Consider the following 23,222-nt stretch of genomic DNA (forward strand, 5'->3'; position numbering starts at 1 on the left):
TAACAAAATTGGTAGACTTCGAATTATACAGTTATGTTACGATATTATAAAAAACAATGTACGAATACTACCATGGACAATCCGGGTAGTTCAAGTTCAAACGAAAGTGAGTTAGAAAAATTGTGGCTACTATACGGCGGATCTTGGAACTCGACCTTCGATGTCAAATTATGAGCCTAATATTAGCGATCAAGTCCGAGGAGCTTATCTACAAAAAGAGTATTGTCGGCCTGTACTAAAGCCTTTCCACAAAGACTTTTTTTTTCGGAGTTCCTCATCTCTTTCATTCCGATTGGTACGATGAGTTTCATTGGCTAGAGTATAGTATCAACAAGGATGCCGTGTAACCATGTGAGTGCCAATAAATATGATTTATTGATTTCTTGTCAATCAATTAACTTGGTTAACAAGTTAGTTGGTGTTGAGGAAATTATGGAATCTTGTTTTAATTAAGATTTGAAGTCCTTATTTTGTGGAACTAATCAAGAGGCCTTATTTGGTTAGACAAAATATCAATATCAATTAGGACTCTAATGTTATCCTATGATTTGGCAAATCCTCACTAATCAGTTAAAGGCCGAATTAGTGGGAGTATTTTCACTATACATAGGCAGGCCTTGCTTTCACAAAATACATGTTCGATTCTGAGCAAACCCTATTATTGTTTGAGCACTTCTGCTTGCTGAAAGTAGAAGACTCCTTCAAAACCCTGGCAATCATGGCTTCTTCTTCCTCCAGTTTATCTCCCTTTTATGTCAGTTTGGTTTATCGTATTCGTGATCCAAATGTCTTGTTGTTCTTATGATTTCAGAAATATCTTAATATGGTACCAGAGCAACACAACAAGCTTAGGTCTGATTAATAGATAATTTGTTAAATTGAAAATTTGTAGATAAATAATATTACAAAAGCATAATTTGTGTTTATGGTTCGATTTGATATCTTTTCTATTCAATCATTTGAGACTTCACAAACATGCTTCCGCCATTTTGTATCAAAATTACATAATAATTAAGTTTCGAGCACTGGCGTCAGTGATCATGGTTTGGATTCTTGGCCATAACCACTTTTCTTGCCAAATTAAAATTTTGATTTAATTATGCTTTCAGGTTAAATTCCCTTATATATTTCTTTTTATTTTTGGATTGCGTTACTGGGTTTGATTCATCTGTTTGGGAATGATTAATTCTACATTCTTAGTGTTATCAGTGTGTTTTCAGGGTTTGGCTGGATTCATGGCAATTGTTTCTTTTAACAATTTTGAAAGTCTGGACAGGATTATATTCCTGAGTATTTGTTCTTAAGGATTGTTTTGTTGATTCTTAAGTTGTTGACAAATATTTTATGGATGTTGATGGATTTTGATATCTCCTCTTAATTCTATTGATCTGCTTTTGAGTATTCGGTTTTCTGATTTGGTGTGGTGTAATGATTCCCAAGATGTTCTGGATTCAAAAATTGGTTCGGATAGGGTTTCGATTTGAGCAAAAAGATTCTCTACTTACCATCAGTTATCTCTTTGAACTTTATGATATGATGATTGAGAAATTTTAATCCTTGTATGTGCCCAAATGAATGGAGCTTTGTTTTTAATTTTCAGGTGTGGTTTGAGGGATGCAATTGCGTAAATGTCTAATATATGAGGGGTTAGGTATTGTATTTGGCTAATATTTTAATGGTAATCTTGTTTAATTGGTCAAAGGTTGGATTTATACTCTTCTATTTTCGCGATATAAATCTTTTGTTGTCTCCCTCAAATTTGCACTCTGATGTTTATTTCCTCCCTTTCATTCAAAACTCGTGCTAAACTTTTTCCCTTATATTAACAGATAATTAAAAAGAATTAGAATATTTTTTTAATACCAAATCTTGCAATTCTGATGGACTTTAGTTATGTTGACAAATTTGACATCACTACTACAAAATCATTTATTAGTGTCGCTATGATAACCGACAAGAAACGTGTATTACTGTTGGATATTAAGCAAAATCCGACAGAAAATGGATGCAATGACGGATATAATAAGCGACATATTTTCCAGTGTCAGGAAATGAATTTTCCGATAGAAAATACTCTAAAACCAACAGAAATTGTGTCGGATATAACCGCCATAAATTGTGTCGGATATAACTGACAGAGAATAAATTAAAACCAACAGAAAATAAATTAATAATTAGTAAATAAGAGCATTCTCTGTCTGATAAAATCGACAAAAAATATATAAAACCGACAGGGAATATATTAATAATAACTAAGAGCATTCTCTGTCGGATAAAACCATAAGAAAATATATTAATAATAAAAAAAATATATGAAAATGACATGAGAGCATTCTCCCTTCTCCTTCTCCTTCTCATTGAGCATTCTTACCCAACATGCTTGAACCAAATTCTGCACCTAATGAGCAAACCAGATTGAGCTAATAAGGTGCACCATATTCTTCAATTCTTCAAGACATACTCATGAGAGATTAAGACATCAACAACGTTCAACATTTAGCAGTATCTCTTCCCTCTTAACACTTCTACAACTAAAAAAATAAGGAGGAAAAATGGCGCACTCCGCCAATAACCTTGAACCAAATTCCGCATCATCTGTGTTGGCATCATCCTCTTCCTCAGCCTGAAAAAACACAACACTCACCTAAACACGATTACTGATTGTGAAAATAATTTTGGAGTACTCGAATAAATTACTTTAACGAAAAACTATATTTTTACACTAAAATATCAATTCTAGTACTTTCACTTTACCTTTTATTTTGTCCTTATCATTACAACTCAAAGTTTTCAAGCTCTTTTCATTAGTTTTCTTTAAAATTTAGTATAAATTATCTTATTGTTTTTTTTTTTTGGTCAAAAGTACATTTTATTACAAAGAAAAACTTGACAATCTGACAAAAGCCCAAGGCTAACATATTAACATCCAAAAAAAGGGCCACAACAGACCAACACATCCCAAAAGCTAAGATACAATTAGGCGCAAAACGCAAAACACGAACACTGAACCTAGAAACTTCTACCGTCTCCTTCGTTGCCAGAGGTCATCCCAAGCCGTCCGATTCCTCTTGCACAGTCAAGCAATACCTCACCAAATGCCACATCAAACTCCAATTTGCTACTTGTACACAGCCATACAGTAAGGATAACCAGCAACCAAACAAGAGAAGCCAACTATCGAGATGGATTTCGTGGAGATCCACGAACAACATTGCCGAAAAAGGCAAATAACAAGAAGAAAGTGGTGGTGTTGGAAACACCCAAGCCAGTGAAGCTACTGGAACTCTACACATAATCTCAGTAGGTTGTATGGCTGAAGATCGGAATATGGATGAACACATAGGATAGATACCGTCTGGGAAGGAGAAACCGGACATAACAATATAACAACCAAGGCTAAAAAATAGTAGGAGTAAGGAAAACAGATAAGAAGGAAAGAGAGGGGAGGACGGCGATGGACCCCGGCCGAAGCTGGGGTCTGCGCCATTGGTTCAACTGAAATTTAGAGGCCTCACACGAAAGGGTGAGAAAAACTCTCAAAAAGGGAGAATGACTCTCACTAGAGAGAAAAACCCAAGTTTAAAAAAAAAATATAATAGTCTCTAATTATCTATTGTTTATATAAAATATAATGGAGAGCTGATTAGTTCTCTGAAATATCACTGCAATGAAAATCAGATATTTGAATTATTTTTCTCGATAAAATAAGTCCCTAAATTCATTAAAAATTGTTAATTTCATCCATACTATTATGTTCAAAGCTATTTTATCCAATTTCTCATCAACTTAAATCACTTGACGCACTTTAGAGTGTAATACCGTCATTTTCTCGCCTATAAGCCCTTCACATTTTATATAGATTGGCAATCTAATGTCTAATTTACCCTCCAAAGTTAACTCCACATACTATTTCTTTATGCAAAATTTCTAATCTACCATTCAATGGCCATTACATGCAAGTAACGTAACTTAAATTGACGAAAAATTGAATAAGTAGCTTCGAATCTAATATTAGGGATGTAATTGATAAATTTTTATAATTCAATAACTAATTTTTCTGAAAAAAAAAATAATTTAAGAATCTAATTTTTACTCAAGTGATGATTCAAAGATTAAACTAACAGTTCATCCTATAAAATAATCTATCACTTCATTCTTTTTTGTTTTCTTTACCTTTAATTTTGAGAAGAAAAAAGACGACCGCCGAAATAAGAAACATCTTGATATGTTCATGTTAAGTTGTACACGTTCATGTAAAGACGCGTGGAAAGTTTTGATTTTGTTGGACTGAAGATTCTGCGAACAATATCAATTTGTCGTCAGTCATGATGTCCAATATGCGACTCAACCGGTGTCACAAGCGCCAGAATAGAAGAGCAAAGAAAATGAGCCATCAATTTTCTACTTTTCTCAGGAACCACAGAACCATCCATCCAACACACAACCATTGATTAATGGACAGTTGAAACTGACCGTTGCTTAATGGACAGCTGAAACTGCTTTTGATGGTAAGGTGGTAAGGTTTTTAGGTTTCAAAAACACATAGTTTTTTTTTTATGAAGTATTAGTTATATACTTTTTACAGAAGTACTTTAAATGCTTTTTCAAGATCTAATTACATCTTTACTAATAAATTGATTCTAAAAATATTTTTACTAAAAACGGTTTCAACAATTTTAAAAATGCTTTAGTTGTCATTCAAGTATACGCGTTATTGGCAATCCAATTGAAGCATCGTCACCTTTGAACAAGAAAAGAAAGGGGCGATGTGACATTATATGCATTTTTACACCTAGGAAGTACTAATTTCAAAACTTTAGTCCACGTTTGATGTCTATGATTAATAGATCAGTGTATGGATATGTAGAGGATAAGGGCTATATATTAGACCTGGCAATTTATTACACGACCCGTTAACACGACACGTAAACGACATGAAAATAACGGGTTTTGGGTCAACACGATAACTAATCGGGTCATTATCGGGTCACACGATAATAACCCGTTAATAACGGGTCCTTAACAGGTTTACACGAAAGTGACACGCGGGTAACCTGTTTCGACACGATAAGAAAAATGTTATTTTGATGATTTTAATTTTTTAAACTACTAAAAAAAACTTACTATAAAATGCAATAGATATAATGAATATGTATATACTGTTTATTAATTATTATTCTATTATTATTTTATATAAATTTTAAAATTTAAGTTTTATTTATTTATTTATTTTTATAATATATTATAGGCAAAGATTGAGATTAAAAATCATAAAACACATTAAAAATAAAAATATCAAGTAATTTAAAAATACCAAAAACATAAAAAAATTATAATAATTAATTTTTCGCCTAATATTTCAAGAGTTTCATCCATTTCCCACCTAATGTTTGGGAAATTTTGCAACCTATATCCATCCATTTCCCGCCTAATGTTTAACCCAAAGAAAAAAAGTAACCAGCTTTTTTTTTTTTTTTTTTATCTCTTATAACATTTTAACTTGAATAAAAATAAAATACGTAATAAAAAAACATAAATGTAATTTTATTATTAAATATCATCACATACTAATTGAAACATAGTCTAATTAACACTTAAAATATATAAATAATTAATATATTTATTTCAAGTCATCAAAACGATAAGATTCACTAACGCTTAAAGTTTATTTATACTTTCATTAAGTATAACATCAATGCGTATCCATCAAAATGATGAAAGTATGAATAAACTCTTAAGTGTTAGTAAATTTATCGTTTTGACGGGATAAGTATCCTACAAAACTAATTTCAACAATCCAACCGTCAAACTTGTTTATACATGCTTCGAGATCGCATACGCCAAAAATTGCAAAAAACAAACATTCAGAGATGAAGTAATGAGACAAAACTTTTCAACGGTTGAAAACGAAAAATCACGATTTAACGGTTATTTTAACTTCGATTTTGATGACTTTTTACAGCTACACTCCTTGACCTTATATGAATACAATGAATGAATTCAATCTTCAATTTAAAATATTTACACTAGTGTATACCACAAATCTTATGTTATACTTGATGAAAGTATAAATAAACTCTTAAGTGTTAGTTAATGTATCGTTTTGATGGGATACGCATCCTATGAAACTAATTTCAATGATCCAACCGTCAAATTTGTTTATACATGATTCGAGATCACATACACCAAAAATTGCAAAAAAAAAAACATTCAGAGATCAAGTAACGGGACAAAACTTTTCGACGGTTATAAACGAAAAATCACGATTTAACGGTTATTATAACTCCGATTTTGATGATATTTTACAGGTACACTCCTTGACCTTATATAAATACAATGAATGAATTCGATCTTCAATTTAAAATATTTACACTAGTGGATACCACAAAATCTTATGTTATACTTGATGAAAGTATAAATAAACTCTTAAGTGTTAGTGAATCTATTGTTTTGATGGGATACACATCTTAGAAACTAATTTAAACAATCCAACCGTCAAACTTGTTTATATATGCTTCAAGATCGCATACGCCAAAAATTACAAAAAACAAACATTCAGAGATCAAGTAATAAGACAAAACTTTTCGACGGTTATAAACAAAAAATCACGATTTAATGGTTATTTTAACTCCGATTTTGATGATTTTTTACAACTATACTCCTTGAACCTAAACAAATACAATGAAGGGATTCGATCTTCAATTTAAAATATTTACACTAGTGGATACCACAAAATCTTATGTTATACTTGATGAAAGTATAAATAAACTCTTAAGTGTTAGTGAATCTATCGTTTTGATGTGATATGCATTCTACGAAACTAATTTCAATGATCCAACCGTCAAACTTGTTTGTATATACTTCGAGATCGCATACGCCAAAAATTGCAAAAAACAAACATTCAGAAATCAAGTAATGAGACAAAACTTTTCGATGGTTATAAACGAAAAATCACGATTTAACGGTTATTTTAACTCCGATTTTGATGATTTTTTACAGCTACACTCCTTGACCCTAAACAAATACAATGAATGAATTCGATCTTTACTTTAAAATATTTACACTAGTGGATACCACAAAATCTTATGTTATACTTGATGAAAGTATAAATAAACTCTTAAGTGTTAGTGAATCTATCGTTTTGATGTGATATGCATCATACGAAACTAATTTCAACGATCCAACCGTCAAACTTGTTTACATATGCTTCGAGATCGCATACGCCAAAAATTGCAAAAAATAAACATTCAGAGATCAAGTAATGAAACAAAACTTTTCGATGGTTATAAACGAAAAATCACGATTTAACAGTTATTGTAACTCCGATTTTGATGATTTTTTACAGCTACACTCCTTGACCCTAAATGAATACAATGAATGAATTCGATCTTCAATTTAAAATATTTACACTAGTCGATACCACAAAATCTTATGTTATACTTGATGAAAGTATAAATAAACTCTTAAGTGTTAGTGAATCTATCGTTTTGATGGGACACGCATCCTACGAAACTAATTTCAACGATCCAACCGTCAAACTTGTTTATATATGCTTCAAGATCGCATACACCAAAAATTGCAAAAAAAAAAAAAACATTTAGAGATCAAGTAATGAGACAAAACTTTTCGACGGTTATAAACGAAAAATTACGATTTAACGGTTATTTTAACTCCGATTTTGATGATTTTTTACAGCTACACTCATTGACCCTATATGAATATAATGAATGAATTCGATCTTCAATTTAAAATATTTACACTAGTGGATACCATAAAATCTTATGTTATACTTGATGAAAGTATAAATAAGTGTAGATTTTTAAAAATCTCATGAACAATGTTATTTATTTGAGTGAAAAATTAATAATAATAAGTGTGAAAAATGTAATCACACGTAATGAAAAACTTTACAACGTTCATTAAGGGGTCAACTCCGAAATTTAGTATGTATATACTAATTTAGTATTATGTTTTACATTTTTTTGGGTCAAATTATGTTTTTCTTTTCATTTTTATTGATTTAAAATATAATTTTCTTAACGGGTAACGGGTTGGGTCATATTACCTGATAATATTAACGGGTTGATTTCGGGTCGGGTCATATTACCTGTTTACTTTAACAGGTATTACACGACACGACCCGTTAAGCTATCGGGTATGACACGAAAACGACACGAACACGAGAAAGACGACACGAATGCCAGGTCTACTATATATCAAGAAAGGCAAAACTTTGTTCTTTGGCATTCGAGAATTGTAACGAGTCCGTCTTCTTTTCTTTTATACAAAGTGACCACACGGAAAAACCTAATAACCCTAAACAGAGATTCACCCGCCGCCTCCACCACCGCAAAATTGGTGGAGATGACTACCGAACAGAAAATCCAAGAGAAACCTCCGTAGAAAACAAAACTCAAACCCATCTTTGTCTCAACGCCGATGAAAAAGAGCCAAATCTGCAGATCAAGATGAACCATACCCATTCCGGTCGCCACAGTTCCGGTCCTCAACTTAAAACAAACACACAATAGGCATGTGAATGCCTAGAACCAAGCAGCAACATAAAAAGGTCAGGTGGTGTAAACACCAATTCGAAAAGATACCAGACCTTTGTAGGGGTGACAACATATAGTTGTCTTCGATTGCATAGAAGCACGGATAAAGTAGCGAGTAAGTGTTGAGATGAGATCCATCAAATATGGAGTGGATGGGTGTGAGGGGTTGGATGGTTGATTCGAAGTTTTGGAAGAGTTTGGGTGCAAAGCCCCAAATCAGAGGTATGATACCTTGAAACATGGGGAAAAAACCCAAAGACAAATCTCCATCCGCACCACTCGTTGATGGTGGGTTGCTCCACCGTTCCATGACGGGAATCGGGGCCATCACAGTTGCGTGGAAGGACAAAACGACTGAAGACAGAGCTCCATCCACAACACTCGTGGAAAGTGGGTTGCTCTACCGTTCCCTAACAGGAATTAGGGCCATCGCAGGTGCAGGGAAGTAAGAGGATGAGAGAAACATGAATAAGGAAGAGGATACGAAAGGTTAAAAGGGTGTCTGCCACCAGCCCTAAGCAAAAGCTAGAAGCCTGCTGCTGGAGAGAGGGTAAAGTTTGGGGTTTCTTGTGCACAAACATTCACTTGAGGAATAAGTTCGGTTTTGGATAGATCAGAATCAACTGTTTATTATATTCTATTTAAGTCGATCTAAATATCGACAGACCCACTCAGGGGCAAGGGAGTGATTCTCTATGAATGATTTGGATGATGGCGCTTTAAATGTTAGAGTTGCTCGTCATATATTGCCCTTCAATTGTTTGATAAAATACTTCAAATAGAAGCTTGGGTTGTTGGCCAGTAGGGCAGGCTTGGATTTGCCAGCAACCCACGTGGATGTTATGCGCGCAACACCTATGCTGTTTGCCGCACCCTTCCACTCTTATTATTTTTAGTATACTTGGACAAAACAACGTTGTTTTGGACCAGATTACTTTATAGAAAAAATTAAACAAATTATACATGGCATCTTTTACCAAAGAACCATACCAGCATTGGCTTATAACAAAAAGAAGAAAAAAAAAACAGATCCGCATCAAACCCCAAGAATTAAGAAACCCAATTCCAGTTCAAATTGTCAAATCCCAATTCTACCAAGCTCAATCCCTAACAACCAAACTCCTGCCACTCCACTCCGATGATCATTCTAACGACCACCTAAATTCCATCCTTCAAATTCCAAAGCAAGTTCTTCATAACTTATTCAAATTAATTTCTATTTTTTTTTAATGAGTTGGTTCAAAAAAATGTTTCTTTGTGAATAATTAAATTTGATGATTGATGTGGATCATAACGTATAGTTTTTATCTAGATGAATTGATATGTGTGTTTTAGTGTTTGTGTTGATAAAGTGATGAAAGTTTTTATTTGGACTATTGAATGAGTTAAGTTTTGTGTTGTGATTGGTTTGTATGACTTTATCAAATTTGAGTAATCCGTAACAAGAAAAGAAAAGGGCGGCCATCTGCTCCCTATGTGACATTATATGCATCTTTATGTACTTGGAATTTTATGAGTTGTCTATTACAATCCTGGTGTTGAATATTTCAACACCATGTGACATTACCTTGGATACAAAGGTGATGATGCTTCAAGTGGATTGCCAATAAATATGATTTATTGATTTCTTGTCAATCAATTAACTTGGTTAACAAGTTAGTTGGTGTTGAGGAAATTATGGAATCTTGTTTTCATTAAGATTTGGAGTCCTTATTTTGTGCAACTAATCAAGAGGCCTAATTTGGTTAGACAAAATATCAATATCAATTAGGACTCTAATGTTATCCTATGATTTGGCAAATCCCCACTAATCAGTTAAAGGCCGGATTAGTGGGAGTATTTTCACTATACATAGGCAGGCCTTGCTTTCACAAAATACATGTTCGATTCTGAGCAAACCCTATTATTGTTGGAGCACTTCTGCTTGCTGAAAGTAGAAGACTCCTTCAAAACCCTGGCAATCATGGCTTCTTCTTCCTCCAGTTTATCTCCCTTTTATGTCAGTTTGGTTTATCGTATTCGTGATCCAAATGTCTTGTTGTTCTTATGATTTCAGAAATATCTTAATATGGTACCAGAGCAACACAACAAGCTTAGGTCTGATTAATAGATAATTTGTTAAATCGAAAATTTGTAGATAAATAATATTACAAAAGCATAACTTGTGTTTATCGTTCGGTTTGATATCTTTTCTAATCAATCATTTGAGACTTCATAAACATGCTTCCGCAATTTTGTATCAAAATTACATAATAATTAAGTTTCGAGCACTAGCGTCAGTGATCATGGTTTGGATTCTTGGCCATAACGACTTTTCTTGCCAAATTAAAATTTTGATTTAATTATGCTTTCAGGTTAAATTCCCTTATATATTTCTTTTTATTTTCGGATTGCGTTACTGGGTTTGATTCATCTGTTTGGGAATGATTAATTCTGCATTCTTAGTGTTATAAGTGTGTTTTCAGGGTTTGGCTGGATTTGTGGCAATTGTTTCTTTTAACAATTTTAAAAGTATGGACAGGATTATATTTGAAGGTTTGTGAATTCCTGAGTATTTGTTCTTAAGGATTGTTTTGTTGATTCTTAAGTTGTTGACAAATATTTTATGGATGTTGATGGATTTTGATATCTCCTCTTAACTCTATTGATCTGCTTTTGAGTATTCGGTTTTCTGATTTGGTGTGGTGTAATGATTACCAAGATGTTCTGGATTCAAAAATTGGTTCGGATAGGGTTTCGATTTGAGCAAAAAGATTCTCTACTTACCATCAGTTATCTCTTTGAACTTTATGATATGATGATTGAGAAATTTTAATCCTTGTATGTGCCCAAATGAATGGAGCTTTGTTTTTAATTTTCAGGTGTGGTTTGAGGGATGCAATTGCGTAAATGTCTAATATATGAGGGGTTAGGTATTGTATTTGGCTAATATTTTAATGGTGATCTTGTTTAATTGGTCAAAGGTTGGATTTATACTCTTCTATTTTCGCGATATAAATCTTTTATTGTCTCCCTCAAATTTGCACTCTGATGTTTATTTCCTCCCTTTCATTCAAAACTCGTGCTAAACTTTTTCCCTTATATTAACATATAATTAAAAAAATTAGAATATTTTTTTAATACCAAATCTTGCAATTCTGATGGACTTTAGTTATGTTGACAAATTTGACATCACTACTACAAAATCATTTATTAGTGTCGCTATGATAACCGACAAGAAACGTGTATTACTATTGGATATTAAGCAAAATCCGACAGAAAATGGATGCAATGATGGATATAATAAGCTACATATCTTCCAATGTCAGGAAATGAATTTTCCGACAGAAAATACTCTAAAACAAAAAAAAATTGTGTCGGATATAACCGTAAAAAATTGTGTCTGTGACAACCCGTTCCAAATTTTACGTTTTTATTTTAATTTAAAAGCGTGAATTTACGAAATTACCCTAGAGGCAAGGACTTTGACTTCCGTTGACCATCGACTTGAGAGATGTGGGACTTATTCTTTTAGCATATCCTCGTAGTACTTATTGGTACGAACGTATAGGCGAAAGCCGTTTGCGAGTCCGGATTATAACGGTATAGTTACGGACATTCGAAATTGGTTATTCAAGGTTTAGTGTTTATTTAAATTAAATCCCCACTTTGTGGGGGAAGCCCAATCAGAAATGGAGGGAGGAAAGGGAAAAAAAAAAAAGAAAAAAAAAAAGTAGAAAAGGAAGTGGTTCCCGTCTACCCGCACTACCATTTTCCAAGGCCGATTCCGGCCAACTCCGGTGGAGTTTTTCAATGCCACCACCACCATCTTGAAGCTCTCATTCCCCTCTACAAAACCCACCCAAGAACCACCTTGATTAACCATGGTATGGGGCGGTTTGAGGCCACGAAAGTTGACAAAAATCAATGGTGCTCCGGCTACGCTTTTCGATTTTTCGGCAAATCGGCAAAGCGATGGCCGATGCCACCACTTGGGCTTTGTAGCCCATCATCCCAGGAGAAAAACCCAACCAACCTTGACCCGTTGGACCACTGTAGACGACGAATCGACGTCGGGAAGTTTTAGGCACCCGCTGGCTTTGTGGGCAAAATTGACCATCTTCCGTCCACTTTTGGACTTCGTGGCAGGTATGAAAGCTGCTCCACTCACTGAGATCTTCATTTCTGTGAAGTTTGAGAATTTTTGAAAATAGTTGGATTTTCCGGCGAGTTGGGGCAGCCGACCGCCACCCGCGGCGGCGCGTGCGGCGACGCATGGCCAGTGGGCCGCCAATGCTATTTTTAGGCTATGTCAAATGTCTTGAATTCAGTTTTATCATTTGAACGACGTAGGTTGATAGTTGGAACCTAAATTCGTTACGATACGTTACTTGATAAAAATGTGAATCGATGATCCGACCGTTGGATCGTCACCAAAATTGGATACATTATAATACGTGATATTTAAAGATCATAGGAATTTATGGATCGGGAATCCGACTTACAGATCTTCCTGAATTGGATTTGTAAGTTAGTAAAATAAATGTTCACGGCCACTTGTTTTAGGCAATAGGCGGAGATCTGACCGTTGGATCGTAATGAAATTTTAATATGTTATTCTAGAAACATATTGTGGATCGTTGGGAGTTGCGGATTGGAAATCTGATATGCGGATCTTCCGAGTCAAGTTATACAGGGTTGTAAACCCTACCGTCGATCTTTGATTGACGGTTGACTTGTGGTCAATAGGTCTCAAACTATTTTAGAATGTCGTTGAGGTTGTGTTTTATGTGAATTACGTATTCTTCGGATAAGAGTTCTGAGATGTGATTTGATAATTGGTCACAGGGACCAATCATTCAGGACGCCTCGATGTGTGCGCTAGAGAATCATAGCGTGGACTCCAGGTGAGTGGATCTTTTCCTTTTTATCGTACATATTGTTGAGAGTTCTATCGACACTTTTAAATTGATTAGGTATATTACCTTCGTATAATTATTGTGAATGCTTGAAGTACCTATATGAACTACGAATGGCTTGATCCCTGTCTAGGGTACGTAGGCAGTCTAACGAGACGTTAGATGTAGCCATAAAATATTTGAGACAAAAGCCTTGCTTGGGAAATTGAGTAATGCGGAGGAAATTGGTAAAAGAAAGTTTTAGTTTTATGAATTAGTTTGTTAAATTAGTGTTAATTGGGTTGTTATGGATAATTATCCTTGAAAATAAGTAGTTTGGGAGTAGGGCGTTATTGATTGTACACTTCTCACTGTATTGTTTATAATTGAAAATGCTACGACATGGTTGAGTATTAGATTGCATCATGGTATATCCATATGTATATTACTTGCATATAATTATTAGGAATGCTTTTAAGTGCAAAGGTGAACGCAGGACACCCAGGTAAGTTCAGGTGAGTTATGGTATTAGTTGAATCGATTGCGTTATAGCATGACTATAGTTATGTGTTAGGCAACTTCGATACTGTCGTACTGGTTGCCATGAGTTGCACATGTTATATTGAGATGCATTGAGAGCTCATAAACCTGCACCTCGGTGTTAGTGCTCCCGCCCGTGGCCAGGGCACAGTCCTTCACATGATATTCACCTCCCACACCTTATGCTCACCTTGGATCCAAGGTAGGTGCACAGTCCTGTCGTACAGACCACTTTAGGTGGTTCCAACTCGTAGGTGACCCGTGATTATTCGCCCAGTCTTCACGTGATCGTAGCACTTGAGCGTATTTATTACACCAAGTCTTGTCGTACAAACCACTTTAGGTGGTTCCGACTCGTGTGCAGGTGTACTTATTGAGCTACTGGCTAGCCAGGATTGATGAGATATGGATAAGTTGTACAGGTCACTATAGGTGACTCCGACTTATATGCTAGCCATGATTGATGAGATATGGATAAGTTGTATATGTCATGTTAGATGACTCTGACTGATATATCACTTTGTATTGATTTAGTTCATTTGGCCTACTTATTAATGTATGGTGGAGTTGATGGCAAACCGTGGTTTTGGTCATTTCTGAGTATGGTTTGGATATATGTATATATGTGGTACTGTCTTATGGAAAACGATACGGGTTTTACATTTAGGGGCATTACTTTAGAGACGTAATAACTTTGGGAAGCTTGGTTTTATTGCTTACTCACACCTTCTGTTTGGTGCCCTCCAGGTTTTAGCTGCTGAGCTTGTATCGACAAGAATCTGTGGCGAATCTTAATATTGATGGATATTTCTGAGGGTATGATTCTTACCCACACTACTATACCTTACTTATGCTCTGACATCGCGTGTGAAATGGGTTCGCTCCCACTGGCAGTGCACTCTGGTACTTAGACACTTTTAGATTCAAATTTATTCACTTTTTATACACTATCACATTTTATGGCTTCGTCACCTTCCAGGTGACAGCCAGCACAGCTCGATTCAGGGTCCAAGTAGACTTTCTGGGTCGGGGTGTGTCAGTGTCGGATATAACTGACAGAGAATAAATTAAAACCAACAGAAAATAAATTAATAATCAATAAATAAGAGCATTCTTTGTCGGATAAAATCGACAGAAAATATATAAAACCGACAAGTAATATATTAATAATAACTAACAACATTCTCTGTCGGATAAAACCATAAGAAAATATATTAATAATAAAAAAAAAAAAATGAAAATGACATGAGAGCATTCTCCCTTCTCCTTCTACTTCTCATTGGGCATTCTTACCCAACATGCTTGAACCAAATTTTGCAGCTAATGAGCAAATCAGATTGAGCTAATAAGGTGCACCATATTCTTCAATTCTTCAAGACATACTCATGAGAGATTAAGACATCAACAACGTTCAACATTTAGCAGTATCTCTTCCCTCTTAACACTTCCACAACTAAAAAATAAGGAGGAAAAATGGCGCACTCCACCAATACGCTTGAACCAAATTCCGCATCATCTGTGTTGGAATCATCCTCTTCGTCAGCCTGAAAAAACACAACACTCTTCTAAACACGATTACTAATTGTGAAAATAATTTTGGAGTACTCGAATAAATCACTTTAATGAAAAACTATATTTTTACACTAAAATGTCAATTCTGGTACTTTCACTTTACTTTTTATTTTCTCCTTATCATTAAAACTCAAAGTTTTCAAGCTCTTTTCATTAGTTTTCTTTAAAATTTAGTATAAATTATCTTATTGTTTTTTTCTTTTTGGTCAAAAGTACTTTTTATTACAAAAAAAAAAAAAAATTTACAATTTGACAAAAGCCCAAGGCTAACATAATAACATCCAAAAAAGGGCCACAACAAACCAACACATCCCAAAAGCTAAGATACAATTAGGCCCAAAACGCAAAACACAAACACCGAACCTAGAAACTTCTACCGTCTCCTTCGCCGCTAGAGGTCATCCCAAGCCGTCCAATTCCCCTTGCACAGTTAAGCAATACCTCACCAAATGCCACAGCAAACTCCAATCTGCTACTTGTGCACAGCCATACAGTAAGGATAGCCAGCAACCAAACAAGAGAAGCCAACTGTCGAGATGAAGTTCGTGGAGATCCACGAACGACACTGCCGAAAAAGGCAGATAACAAGAAGAAAGTGGTGGTGTTGGAAACACTCGAGCCAGTGAAGCTACTGGAACTCTACACATAATCTCAGTAGGTTGTATGGCTGAAGATCGGAATATGGATGAACACATAGGATAGATACCGTCTGGGAAGGAGAAACCGGACATAACAGTATAACAACCAAGGCTAAAAAATAGTAGGAGTAAGGAAAACAGATAAGAAGGAAAGAGAGGGGAGGACGGCGATCGACCCCGGCCGAAGCTAGGGGCGGCGCCATTGGTTTTACTGAAATTTAGAGGCCTCACACGAAAGGGTGAGAAAAACTCTCAAAAAGGGAGAATGACTCTCACTAGAGAGAGAAAAACCCAGGTTTAAAAAAAAAAAATATAATAGTCTCTAATTATCTTATTGTTTATATAAAATATAATGGAGAGCTGATTAGTTCTCTGAAATATCACCATAATGAAAATCAGATATTTGAATTATTTTTTTCAATAAAATAAGTCCCTAAATTCATTAAAAATTGTTAATTTCATCCATACTATTATGTTCAAAGCTATTTTATCCAATTTCTCATCAATTTAAATCACTTGACGCACTTTAGAGTGTAATACCGTCATTTTCACGCCTATAAGCGCTTCACATTTTATATAGATTGGCAATCTAATGTCTAATTTACCTTCCAAAGTTAACTCCACATACTATTTCTTTATGCAAAATTTCTAATCTACCGTTCAATGGCCATTACATGCAAGTAACGTAACTTAAATTGATGAAAAATTGAATAAGTAGCTTCGAATCTAATATTAGAGATGTAATTGACAAATTTTTATAATTCAATAACTAATTTTTCTGAAAAAAATAATAATTTAGGAATCTAATTTTTACTCAAGTGATAATTCAATGATTAAACAAACAGCTCATCCTATAGAATAATCTGTCACTTCATTCTTTTTTGTTTTCTTTACCTTTAATTTTGAGAAGAAAAAAGACGACCACCGAAATAAGAAACATGTTGAAATGTTCATCTTAAGTTGTACACGTTCATGTAAAGACGCATGGAAAGTTTTGATTTTGTTAGACTGAGAGATTCTACGAACAATATCTATTTGTCGTCACTCATGATGTCCAATATGCACTCAACCGGTGTCACAAGCATTCTCCCTTCTCCTTCTCCTTCTCATTGAGCATTCTTACCAACATGCTTGAACCAAATTTTGCAACTAATGAGCAAACTAGATTGAGCTAATAAGGTGCACCATATTCTTCTATTCTTCAAGACATACTCATGAGAGATTAAGACATCAACAACGTTCAACATTTAGCAGTATCTCTTCCCTCTTAACACTTCTACAACTAAAAAATAAGGAGGAAAAATGGCGCAGTCCACCAATACGCTTGAACCAAATTCCGCATCATCTGTGTTGGCATCATCCTCTTCCTCAGCCTGAAAAAACACAACACTCTTCTAAACACGATTACTAATTGTGAAAATAATTTTGGAGTACTCGAATAAATCACTTTAATGAAAAACTATATTTTTACACTAAAATGTCAATTCTGATACTTTCACTTTACCTTTTATTTTGTCCTTATCATTAAAACTCAAAGTTTTTAAGCTCTTTTCATTAGTTTTCTTTAAAATTTAGTATAAATTATCTTATTGTTTTTTTCTTTTTGGTCAAAAGTACTTTTTATTACAAAAAAAAAAAAAACTTTACAATCTGACAAAAGCCCAAGGCTAACATACTAACATCCAAAAAAGGGCCACAACAGACCAACACATCCCAAAAGCTAAGATACAATTAGGCCCAAAACGCAAAACACAAACACTGAACCTAGAAACTTCTACCGTCTCCTTTGCTGCTAGAGGTCATCCCAAGCCGTCCAATTCCCCTTGCACAGTTAAGCAATACCTCACCAAATGCCACAGGAAACTCCAATCTGCAACTTGTGCACAACCATACAGTAAGGATAGCCAGCAACCAAACAAGATAAGCCAACTGTCGAGATGAAGTTCGTGGAGATCCACGAACGACACTGCCGAAAAAGGCAGATAACAAGAAGAAAGTGGTGGTGTTGGAAACACTCGAGCCAGTGAAGCTACTGGAACTCTACACATAATCTCAGTAGGTTGTATGGCTGAAGATCGGAATATGGATGAACACATAGGATAGATACCGTCTGGGAAGGAGAAACCGGACATAACAGTGTAATAACCAAGGCTAAAAAATAGTAGGAGTAAGGAAAACAGATAAGAAGGAAAGAGAGGGGAGGACGGCGATCGACCCCGGGCGAAGCTAAGGGCGGTGCCATTGGTTTTACTGAAATTTAGAGGCCTCACATGAAAGGGTGAGAAAAACTCTCAAAAAGGGAGAATGACTCTCACTAGAGAGAGGAAAACCCAGGTTTAAAAAAAAATAGATATATAATAGTCTCTAATTATCTTATTGTTTATATAAAATATAATGGAGAGCTGATTAGTTCTCTGAAATATCACCGCAATGAAAATCAGATATTTGAATTATTTTTTTCATAAAATAAGTCCCTAAATTCATTAAAAATTGTTAATTTCATCCATACTATTATGTTCAAAGCTATTTTATCCAATTTCTCATCAACTTAAATCACTTGACGCACTTTAGAGTGTAATACCGTCATTTTCACGCCTATAAGCCCTTCACATTTTATATAGATTGGCAATCTAATGTCTAATTTACCCTCCAAAGTTAACTCCACATACTATTTTTTTATGCAAAATTTTTAATCTACCTTTCAATGACCATTACATACAAGTAACGTAACTTAAATTGATGAAAAATTGAATAAGTAGCTTCGAATCTAATATTAGAGATGTAATTGACAAATTTTTCTGAAAAAAAAAAATAATTTAGGAATCTAATTTTTACTCAAGTGATAATTCAATAATTAAACTAACAGTTCATCCTATAGAATAATCTGTCACTTCATTCTTTTTTGTTTTCTTTACCTTTAATTTTGAGAAGAAAAAAGACGACCACCGAAATAAGAAACATGTTGAAATGTTCATCTTAAGTTGTACACGCTCATGTAAAGACGCGTGGAAAGTTTTGATTTTGTTAGACTGAGAGATTCTGCGAACAATATCTATTTGTCGTCACTCATGATGTCCAATATGCGACTCAACCGGTGTCACAAGCGCCAGAACAGAAGAGCAAAGAAAATGAGCCATCAATTTTCTACTTTTCTCCGGCATATTTGTTTTGGGTTTGGTTTTTGAATTCTCTTTTCTTTGTTCAAATTTTTGTGATTTTAAAACCCCTTGGTGGCTACAGATTTCATCGGCTATTTCATCAGTTTTTGGATTCGATCAGGATCGGTTTTTTACCCACGAAATCTAGAGTCTTCTGGTAAGTTTCGTGACTTTCTCCGTGTTGCTGTTTCAAATTTTGTTTTTGTGGTTTTCGATGTTCACATGGATTTTTTGTTTGAATTTTGTATTTGTGATTTTGCGGGTTGTTTTGAATTTACAGATGGCTTTTTCTAGGTTCGGTGAATTTACAGGGGAGAGGGAGAGAGAGGCCTGTTGATTTAAACTCTTTTGCTAAAAGCTTCTAATTCATCCTTTATTTCTTTTTTCATCTGGGCAAAATTTTTGATGGATTTATGTATTTTTTTTTTCCGTTGAATTAGAACTCCAATCTGAATTATGGATTCAGAAAAAAAAAATTGATGAATTTTTTATTTGCGTGCATGTCGGTCCTATAATCGCATGATTTGATAATCCGACCGCAAAGCTAATCGTTTCTGTATGTTTTTGGGTTGCAGACCTGGACTGTCGAATGGAGAGGATGAAAAGCAACTGCAGGAAAGCGGCAATGGAGACCCGGCATCAGCATTTTCAAGTCGATCTGGGTAATCTCATAGCCTTCAACCCTCATCACAGATTCCCCCCCCATCCCCTTCTCTAAGTTATTTTTCTTTACTTATTCAATCTCTCTATTTTTTGGTAATATTTTGTATACTTCTGGGCTTTTTGAAATTATTGCTTTTGAGAAATTAATTGAAAATTTACTTTTTGAAATTGGGATTTTATTTGCATTAATCCCATCAGTAAAGTGGCAGTCATAAGTGAAATAATGAATTTATCACACTATGCTGATGGGTTTTTGGTCAGTGGGTGAAATTCTGATTTGTTTTTTTCATGGTATTTAAGGAGGAATTAGTGAAGGAATTTATAAAGAGAGGGACCGAGTTGGTTTAAGCTATTGCGAATAGTCTTATCAACTCACATTCAACTGAAGGCATAGATGGTCCCATTGTGCACATGTTCGCTTCCTGAAACGAAAAATTGAATAAGTAGCTTCGAATTTAATATTAGGGATGTAATTGACAAATTTTTATAATTTAATAACTAATTTTTCTGAAAAAAAAAATTAATTTAGGAATCTAATTTTTACTCAAGTGATAATTCAATGACTAAACTAATAGTTCATCCTATAAAATAATCTATCACTTCATTCTTTTTTGTTTTCTTTACCTTTAATTTTGAGAAGAAAAAGACGACCACCAAAATAAGAAACATCTTGAAAAGTTGTACACGTTTATGTAAAGACGCGTGGAAAGTTTTGATTTTGTTAGATTGAGAGATTCTGCGATCAATATCAATTTGTCGTCACTCATGATGTCCAATATGTGACTCAACCGGTGTCACAAGCGCCAGAACAGAAAAGCAAAGAAAATGAGCCATCAATTTTCTACTTTTCTCAGGAACCAATGGACCATCCATCCAACACACAACCGTTGATTACTGGACATTTGAAACCGTTGATTACTGGAAGATGTTGTACTGAATTTCACTGACTTTCTCATGATTTCAGGTTGCAACGAGTCCGTCTTCTTTTCTTTTATACAAAGTGACTACACAGAAAAACCTAATAACCCTAAACAGAGATTCACCCGCCGCCTCAGCCACCGCAAAATTGGTGGAGATGACTACCGAACAGAAAATCCAAGAGAAACCTCCGTAGAAAACAAAACTCAAACCCATCTTTGTCTCAACGCCGATGAAAAAGAGCCAAATCTGCAGATCAAGATGAACCATACCCATTCCGGTCGCCACAGTTCCGGTCCTCAACTTAAAACAAACACACAATAGGCATGTGAATGCCTAGAACCAAGCAGCAACATAAAAAGGTCAGGTGGTGTAAACACCAATTCGAAAAGATACCAGACCTTTGTAGGGGTGACAACATATAGTTGTCTTCGATTGGATAGATGCACGGATAAAGTAGCGAGTAAGTGTTGAGATGAGATCCATCAAATATGGAGTTGATGGGTGTGAGGGGTTGGATGGTTGATTCGAAGTTTTGGAAGAGTTTGAGTGCAAAGCCCCAAATCAGAGGTATGATACCTTGAAACATGGGGAAAAAACCCAAAGACAAATCTCCATCCGCACCACTCGTAGATGGTGGGTTGCTCCACAGAGCTCCATCCACAACACTCGTGGAAAGTGGGTTGCTCTACCGTTCCCTAACACGAATTAGGGCCATCGCAGGTGCAGGGAAGTAAGAGGATGAGAGAAACATGAATAAGGAAGAGGATACGAAAGGTTAAAAGGGTGTCTGCCACCAGCCCTAAGCAGAAGCTAGAAGCCGGCTGCTGGGGAGAGGGTAAAGTTTGGGGTTTCTTCTAGGGTTTGAGAACGAGATAGAGAATAAGTATTTCTTGTGCACAAACATTCACTTGAGAAATAAGTTCGGTTTTGGATAGATTAGAATCAACTGTATATTATTTTCGATTTAAGTCAATCTAAATATCGACAGACCCACTCAGGGGCAAGGGAGTGAATCTCTATGAATGATTTGGGTGATGGCGCTTTAAAGGTTAGAGTTGCTCTTCATATATTGCCTTTCAATTGTTTGATAAAATGCCTCAAATAAAAGCTTGGGTTGTTGGCCAGTAGGGCAGGCTTGGATTTGCCAGCAACCCACGTGGATGTCATGCGCGCAACACCTATGTTGTTTGCCGCACCCTGCCACTCTTTTTATTTTTAGTATACTTGGACAAAACAACGTTGTTCTGGACCAGATTACTTTATAGAAAACATTAAACAAATTATATAAGGCATCTTTTACCAAAGAACCATACCAGCATTGGCTTATAACAAAAAAAAAAAATAAAAAAAAAAAAACCAGATCCGCATCAAACCCCAAGAATTAAGAAACCCAATTCCAGTTCAAATTGTCAAATCCCAATTCTCCCCAGCTCAATCCCTAACAACCAAACTCCTACCACTCCACTCCGATGATCATTCTAACAACCACCTATATTCCATCCTTCAAATTCCAAAGTAAGTTCTTCATAACTTATTCAAATTAATTTCTATTTTTTTTTTAGTGAGTTGGTTAAAAAAAATGTTTCTTTGTGAATAATTAAATTTGATGATTGATGTGGATCATAACTTATGGTTTTTATTTAGATGAATTGATATGTGTGTTTTAGTGTTTGTGTTGATAAAGTGATGAAAGTTTTTATTTGGACTATTGAATGAGTTAAGTTTTGTGTTGTGATTGGTTTGTATGACTTTATCAAATTTGAGTAATCCGTAACAAAATTGGTAGACTTCAAATTATACAGTTATGTTACGATATTATAAAAAACAATGTACAAATACTACCATGGACAATCCGGGTAGTTCAAGTTCAAACGAAAGTGAGTTAGAAAAATTGTGGCTACTATTCCGGCGGATCTTGGAACTCGACCTTCGATGTCAGATTATGAGCCTAATATTAGAGATCAAGTCCGAAGAGCTTATTTACAAAAAGTGTATTGTTGGCCTGTACTAAAGCCTTTCCACGAAGACTTTTTTGGAGTTCCTCATCTCTTTCATTCCGATTGGTACGATGAGTTTCATTGGCTAGAGTATAGTATCAACAAGGATGCCGTGTAACCATGTGAGTGCCAATAAATATGATTTATTGATTTCTTGTCAATCATTTAACTTGGTTAACAAGTTAGTTGGTGTTGAGGAAATTATGGAATCTTGTTTTAATTAAGATTTGGAGTCCTTATTTTGTGCAACTAATCAAGAGGCCTTATTTGGTTAGACAAAATATCAATATCAATTAGGACT

General features: G+C 34.9%; 1 long non-coding RNA gene across 1 annotated transcript; it reads left to right on the forward strand.

The window, feature by feature from the left end:
• Nucleotides 1-8,856: 8,856 nt before the first annotated feature.
• Nucleotides 8,857-22,051, forward strand: LOC125476696. The gene is made up of 2 exons (XR_007257995.1): nt 8,857-8,990; nt 21,645-22,051. It is a non-coding gene; the product is annotated as an uncharacterized LOC125476696 (long non-coding RNA).
• Nucleotides 22,052-23,222: the final 1,171 nt, after the last annotated feature.

This window comes from the organism of the source record quoted next, unplaced genomic scaffold (assembly GCF_019419815.1).
Source record: "Pyrus x bretschneideri cultivar Hongxiangsu unplaced genomic scaffold, Pyrus_bretschneideri_v1 Contig2, whole genome shotgun sequence".
Lineage (NCBI taxonomy): Eukaryota > Viridiplantae > Streptophyta > Magnoliopsida > Rosales > Rosaceae > Pyrus > Pyrus x bretschneideri.